Genomic DNA, 8,048 nt, shown 5'->3' on the forward strand with positions numbered 1-8,048 from the left:
GGGTGCTAGAAGACCCCAGTCCGAGGTATCAGAAAAAAGCAGGCATCCTTGATCTTTTCTATAAGCATATACCATTCTCATGACTGTACCTTTTGCTTAACCAATATCTATAGTTTATTTAAAACTAGAGGCCCGGTGCATGAAATTTGTGCACTCAGGGTGGGGGTGAGGGTCCCTCAGCCCAGCCTGCGCCCTCTCGCAATCCAGGAACCCTTGGTGGATGTCTGACTGATGGATTAGGCCCGCTCCTGCCATTTCCACTGTGCTCACCCAGCTTCTGGCTGAGCAGCACTCCCACTGTGGTCAGTGAACATCATAGCTTCAGGCCGAAACTGGCTCTCTGACATCCCCCAAGGGGTCACACATTGTAAGAGGGTGCAGGCCAGGCCAAGGGACCCCACCCATGGACCATCAGGGCCAGGGAGGGATGTGGGAGGTTGGCCAGCTGGGGACTACAGGAAGGCTCCAGAGTGTGTCTGGCCCGTCTCACTCAGACCCGATTGGCTGGACCCCAGCAGCAAGCTAACCTATGGGTTGGAGCATCAGAGCGTCTGCCTCCCGGTGGTCAGTGCACATCATAGCGAGTAGTTGAGCAGCCTTAGCATATCATTAGCATATTACGCTTTGATTGGTTGAATGGCCAGCCAGACGACTGGACACTTAGCATATTAGGCTTTTATTATATAGGATAGAAATCAGTTTTCAAAATCCACCCTAAAACTGAAAACAAACAGCTACTGAAAATATAATTAAAATATCAACTGAAAACCCCCTCAAAGAACTCTGAAAGTTCTTCAGTTTTAAAACCAAATAAACCAAAACTAAAAGCCTATAAAATATGTTGCATATCAGATAATGAGCTTGAAGGGTTTCGTAACATGCTTTAGGGCAAGCATATCAAACTCACAGCCCACGGGCCACATGTGGCCTACAAGGAATATTTTTGCAGCCCAGCCAATATAACGGTACATGAGAAATGTTTTCATAAAAATTTCATAACCTAATTTTTACAATACCCTGTTATACATAATCTACACTAATAAAAGAGAAACATGGTAATTGGCATACGACCGCTACCCTTTTCATTGGCTAATCAGGGAAATATGCAAATTAACTGCCAACTAAGATTGGCAGTTAACCGCCAACAAAGATGGCGGTTAATTTGCATATGTAGGCACAATGCAGGGAGGCGAAAGGGAAAGCAGGAAGAAGCCCCCTGCCACTGACAGTGATCGGAAACCCAGGGGGGAGCTAAGAGCTGGGGGGCAGGGCAAAGGCGCCCTGCCCCCCAGCCATGATCGGAGAATCGGGCGCTTTTGCCGCCCTGGCCAGTGATAGCAGGAAGTAGGGGTGGAGCCAGCGATGGGAGCTGGGCATGGTTGAAGCTGGCAGTCCCGGGAGCTAGGGGTCCCTTGCCTGGGCCTAAAGTGAAGCCCATGATCGCGGGGCCGCTGCAGCTGCGGGTCCCCACTGCCCGGGCTGGACGCCTCAGCCAGAGGCGTTAGGCCTGGGCAGGGTCGGGGCCTGCAACTGCGTCGAGCTGGGCAGGGGCAGAGCGGGAGATCGTGGGGAGCTGGTGGTCCCCGCTGCCCAGGCCTAACACAGGGCAGGGGCAGAGCTTGCAACCGCGGGGAGCTGGCGGTCCCCTGCCCAGGGCTAACGCCTCTGCCAGAGGCGTTAGGCCTGGGCAGGGGCGGAGCCTGCAACCGGGGGGAACTGGGGGTCCCCTGCCCAGGCCTGACACCTCTGCAGGAGGCCTCAGGCCTGGTCAAGGGGCCGATCCGGTGATTGGTGATCGGAGGGTGATGAGGGTCAACTCCTCTGGCTGAGGCATCAGGCCTGGGCGGGGCGCTGAGCCGGGAATTGGGGGGATATGATGGTCCCCTTGCCCAGGCCTGAAGCCTGGGTCAGAGGTGTCAGGCTTGGGTGGGGGGTGGAGCAAGCGATCAGAGGGAAATGGGGGTCCCCTGCCCAGGCATGATTCCTGGGCCAGAGGCCTCAGGCCTGGGCGGGGGCCAGAGCCAGTGATCGGGGGGAGATGGGGGTCCCCTGTCCAAGCCTGACACCTGTGGCGGAGGCATCAGGCCTGGGCAAGGGGCCAATCAGGTGATCGGAGGGTGATGGGGGTCTACGCCTCTGGCTGAGGCATCAGGCCTGGGCAAGGGGCAGAGCCAGCAATCGGAGGCGGTCTGGGGGTCCCCTGCCCAGGCCTGACGCCTGGGCCAGAGACATCAGGCCTGGGCTGGGGGCAGAACCAGTGATGGGGGGAAATGAGGGTCCCCTGCCCAGGCCTGACATCTCTGTCAGAAGCGTCAGGCCTGGGCAAGGGGCCGATCCTGCGATTGGAGGGTAATGGGGGTCAACGCCTGAGGGCTCCCAGTATGTGAGAGGGGGCAGGCTGGGCTGAGGGACACTCCCCCCACACACACACCCAGTGCCCGAATTTCGTGCACCGGGCCCCTAGTTTAAATAAATAAAAAATAAGAAATGTGGTGACAGAGTAAAAAAAAATTGCAACACATGCTTAGTTCAAGAGTCTCTACTGTAGAAAGAGGTTTTACAAATTTGTGAGCAAAACCTAAATACTCCATTAGAAAAAGGTGTAAAGAACATTCATTTATTCATTCAGCAATTATTTGTTAATGTCTAGCATCTACTATATGCCATCTGTTACCCAAATATGACAGCACAGAAGAAAATACAAGTATACATTTAACATAAACCCATAATATGTCAGGGAAGTTTTGTGGGAAATGAACACATAGCCTGGTATTGGCATGAAGTGAAAACTATTTGGGACAGGATATTCAGAGAAAGCCTCTCATGCCCTGGTAATTAACAAAGAATGAAATCAAATCATTTATAAACACATCACTGGCATTTACAGAAATGCCAAAGAAAACATTACAATACCATTTCTTTCCCAGTCAAATTAGTAATGATTGAAAAGAATTATACAATCCAATATTGGTCTGGGTGTAAGAAAGTGAGCACTTATATATGGAAGGTAAAATTAACTTTCACACTTTCAAAAATTTCCTTAAGAAAAAAAGTGGCAAGTATGATGTAAATGTGTTTTTCTTAAATTCTGAACAATAAAATAGATAATATAAAAAGTTTGGTCAGAAAGGAAAAAAGCAAAATATTTATAATCCTAAAACCATTTTAAAATTTTTCTATATTCCATTTCTGTCTTCTAAAATAGTTATGATTATTAACATAGTTACATGAACTTTTATAGATTATTTTTCTGACCTAGCATTTATGTTGCACATTTTTCTATGTAGCATTACACTCATGATTTTATTGACTCAATAGATGCCAGTAAATGAATATGCATTTCCTCCCTGTTGAATTTCTAGATTCGTGGTAAACTGAGGATGGCAAAGCTGACAGTTCTACTCTTAATATGAGCTCTTCATCAGCCACATTTCATACATAAAAATCAACACTGACCTAATAAGTGTTAACAATAATTGGCTGAAAAATATATATTGTTTCCCACCATTGTTTATAGTCTTGTAAAATTCAGTTCAGTATTTATAAAATTACACTAAATTTAAAATGTCTTGATGTGGGGTTGGGGGAACAAGAAGAGATAAGCCAAAGACCTTATCTACTTCTATAAATAGCCCATGGACATGGGCGATAGGGTAGTGAAGACCTGGGGAGAGGGGTAGGGGATGGGAAGAGAGGGAAAATGGGAGATATCTGTAATACTAGCAACAATAAAAAACACATTTAAAATAAATAAATAAATAAATAAATAAATAAATAAATAAATAAATAAAAAGTTTAGACAAAATTTACATACCGCTGGAGAAGGAAATCTTTTCCTGTCATATAATGATTTCAAAAAAATGACTGAAATAAGCAGAATATAACATAGTGAAACATTTTTTGTTTTTTAAAATATATTTTTATTGATTTCAGAGAGGAAGAGAGAGGGAGAGAGAGATAGAAACATCAATGATGAGAGAATCACTGATTGGCTGCCTCTTGCACGCCCCCTACTGGGGATCGAACCTGCAACTTGGGCATGTGCCCTTGACCAGAATCGAACTTGGGCCCTTCAGTCCACAGGCCGACGCTCTATCCACTGAGCAAAACCAGCTAGGGTACATTTTCTGTTGTTAATTACTGTTGGAAGACTCATAGGAAACATTGCTAAAGATGTGAACACATGAGAATTAGAACATATACACAGTGTTGGAGGTTTGCTGTATCGTAGGCTTAAAGTTAAAGCAATGTCTCAGCTTATGATGTTTGCTAAATTCAGTTTTCAGAATGCAGTAGCTTTTGCTGAGCAATAAAAGAAAATATATACTGAAAAGAAGACCTATTATTAAAGTACAAAATGCATTCTAAAAAAACTATGTAATTACTGGTGATACAACCAATTTAAGTAAATTTTATTTAAAAGTGGTTGTGGCTCAGCGGGTGTGGCTCAGTGGTTTAGTGTCGACCTATGAACCAGGAGGTTCACAGTTCGATTCCTGGTCAAGGCACATGCCCAGATTGCAGGTTTGATCCCCAGTGTGGGACGTGCAGGAAGCAGCCAATCCATGATTCTCTCTCATCATTGATGTTTTTATCTCTTTCTTCCTCTCCCTTCCTCTTTGAAATCAATTTTTAAAAAAGTTGTGGATAAAATTGTAAGTGTAAAAGAATATTTGAAATTAATTTATTGTATCATTAATCTGTCTTTTCAGCACACAAGTTGAAATCATACATTCATAAACTATAGGAGTTACTAATGTTACTGTGGTTACTTTTATGTTTTTCAAAAGGTCTTCAAATTATAGAGTATATACAGTGATAAATAAATAAGAAATTACCTTTAAAATGTTTTATAACATAAATAAACTTCATGGACATTTTGTGTCAAGTACTTAAGAGATTTGTCAAGTGACAGAGCATATCAGCTCCCGTTTGCTGTCCCAGTTGTTTGCTAATGGAGCACTCACCGTGGGCCACCTTCTCCATGACTTTATGGACGTCAGTGAGGAAGATCAAGATGCTGAGCTTTGAGCTTATCAGAAATCTAAAAGAGCTGGTATTCTTTTTCAAAAATATATTTTTATTGATTTTTAGAGCGAGAGCTGGAATTTCAGAAGAGAAATTACAGGTGGCCTTCCTGTAGATTTAGCTCAGATTATTGAAGCCTGTGATGTATGTCTGAAGGAAGATGATAACGATGAGAGTGTGATGAGCAGCGTGGTATTCCTCCTATTGATCCTGGAATTAGATAAGCAATAAGCCCTGATTGACAGCCTCTGTGAAAAGCTGGTCAAATTTCAGGAAGATGAATGCCCATCTCTGAGACTGCTAAGCAACCTTTTCCATGGTATGGATAAGAATACTCCTGTAAGATACACAGCAGATAGCAGCCTCATTAAAGTGACAGCCTCTTGTGGGGCCATCCAATATAGTCCAACTGAACTGGGTCAAGTTAGAAAATGGATTTCTTACTGGAACATCATCACTGGGAAGAAGCACATTCTTTTTAGGCTACTTTATGAGCTGCTTGTGGATTATAAGAAAAATGACATTGCTTCAAAAGTCACGGTCAAATTGCTAGGAAGTTACATGGAGAACAATCCTTCCCAGTGCCCACGGGTATTGTACAAGTATTGAAAGATTCAAATGCCTTTCTTTTTTAACATCTTCTTACTTTAAAACCCATCAATTTTTTTGGAAGGTGAACTTATTCATGATCTTTTAACCATTTTTGTGAGTGCTAAATTGTCAGAATAATAAAGACTTCATAGATTCACTTGGATAACATGAACAGAATATGGCAAATAAAGAAATTTCTCTTGATATAATCCAGTAGGAACTTCAGATTGGAGTTGATGATTCAATGAAAACAAAAATGGCCTACTGCAAAATTGATCAGACCCAGAGAAAAGTGATGACCAGTCACAGCACACATCAGACATTTGGAAAACAGCAATGGCAACAACTGTATGATGCTTAATGTCTGGAAACAAAAGTTGAACAAAGTGAAAAACAGACTTTTGAGTCTTCTGATAGCTGAATCGTTATGGATAAATTTTGTTCTTTGGTGAAAAAATATCTAAATCATAGTAAAACATTATACTGAAATTTGAAGGGAAAAAAGATAACTGTCAAGCAAATATAAAGGTGCATTGTTTATTTTTCTTTTATAAAAAGTTTAATTTTTTTAATTTCTGGAATTAAAATTAAAGTATACAAAATGCTACATAACAAATATTTTTAGAAAAACAAACACTAAATATTTACTTCAAGATGCCACTTTAACAATAAAAAAGTAGCTGCTATTCAAAAGAAATTTTCACAAAGAGAACATTTTTAAATGGATGTTTAGAAATGTTTCCATCATTACTCGATTTTACTGCCATAAACAATGTGTTACCTATAAAACCTCTCTTATTTATATTCTTGAAACACTTAGAAACAGAATTTTCTAATCTGCTTAAAAATAACTGAGAACTATTTCTTTTTAATAAATGGTTTCAGTGGATTTAACATGCTTATTACAAAAGTAATTATTTAATGATTTCTAATTTTTTTGTAATGTCAACAGACTGTCATGAGGGAAAATTGAAATTTCAACAAAACCAATTATCTATTGGTGGACAGTTTGGAAAATAGTAGAGTGATTCAGCCAATGGAGTAAATATTACATTTCGTTTCAGTCAAGTTATCTTGGTAAGATAACTTTTTCATGTATAACAAGCATTAAACCAAATGTCAATCAACACATGAATGGAGTAACAATTTATAGTAATGAATGGAATAAAAGTAATTAATTATTAATACATGCAGCAACATGGATAAATCTCAAAATCACAGATCTGAGTAAAAGGAGCCATGAAAAAAAAAGGGGAGGGGGCGTATATACTGTGTGATTTTTAAAAAGTAGGATATTCAAACTAATTTATAGTGACAGAAAGCAAGCCATTGGTTATCTGGAGATGGGATGGAGGGAGGAAAGGTGTGCAAAGAGGCAAAAAGACATGTTTATTATCTTGGCTGTGGAGATGATTTCAAGGGTGTATATATATATATATATATATATATATATATATGTCACAAATTATCAAATGTGCACGTTGAATATGCACAGTGTATCTTCTTCAATAAAGTTGTAAAAAAAACAGTAAAATAACATAATAAGGGTTCCAGAAGGAGAGGAAGCAGAGAAAGGAACAAAAAACCTGTTAGAAGAAATAATGACAGAAAACTTCCCTTATTTAGAAAAGAAAATGTCGCACAAGTCCAAGAAGCACACAGAGTCCCAATCAAGATGAAATCTTAAAGACCAACACCAAGACAAATCATAGTTAAATTGGCAAACATCAATGACAAAGTAAGAATCTTAAAGGCTACCAGAGAGAGACAAAAAGTTACCTACAAGGGATCTCCCATTAGACTATCAACTGATTTCTCAACAGAAATGCATCAGGCCAGAAGGAAATGTAATAAAATATACAAAGTGATGCAAAGCAAGGGACTGAATCCAAGAATACTCTACCCAGCAAGGTTATCATTCAAAATTGAAAGTGAAATCAGGAGCTTCACAGACAAAAAAAGGGCTAAGGGAGTTTATTACCACCAAGCCTATAATGCATGAAATGCTAAAGGGACTTCTGTAAAAAGAAGAAAAAGAAAGGAAAAAGGGAACACAGGCATAAAAAATAAAAATGGTGATAAACAAGTACCTATCAATAATAACCTTAACTGTAAATGGATTAAATGCTCCAATCAAAAGACATAGGGTAGCTGAATGGATAAGAAACATGACCTATATATTTGTTGTCTACAAGACACCCCTACCTCAAAACAAAGGATGCACACAGACTGATAGTGAAGGGATGGAAAAAATATTTTTCAGGAAAATGGAAATGAAAAAAAGCTGGGGTAGCAAGACATATATCTGACAAAATAGACCTCAAAGAGAAGGCCATAACAAGAGAAAAGGAGGGCCACTTCATAATACTAAAGGGAGCAATTCAACAAGAGGCTATAACTCTGGTAAACATATATGCACCCAATACAAG

The 8,048-nt window shown here is 40.5% G+C and overlaps 1 pseudogene across 1 annotated transcript in view; it reads left to right on the plus strand.

The window, feature by feature from the left end:
* The window catches only part of LOC308525567 (eukaryotic translation initiation factor 3 subunit M-like), a 48,360-nt pseudogene extending 42,289 nt beyond the window's left edge, over positions 1 to 6,071 (plus strand). The window contains exon 3 of the transcript in view: positions 5,095 to 6,071. The product of the transcript in view is annotated as a eukaryotic translation initiation factor 3 subunit M-like (transcript). The remainder of the gene's footprint in view (positions 1 to 5,094) is intronic.
* The last annotated feature ends 1,977 nt before the right edge of the window (positions 6,072 to 8,048 follow it).

The sequence above is a fragment of the Myotis nattereri genome, assembly GCF_964212035.1.
Source record: "Myotis nattereri genome assembly, chromosome: 9".
NCBI classification, from domain to species: domain Eukaryota; kingdom Metazoa; phylum Chordata; class Mammalia; order Chiroptera; family Vespertilionidae; genus Myotis; species Myotis nattereri.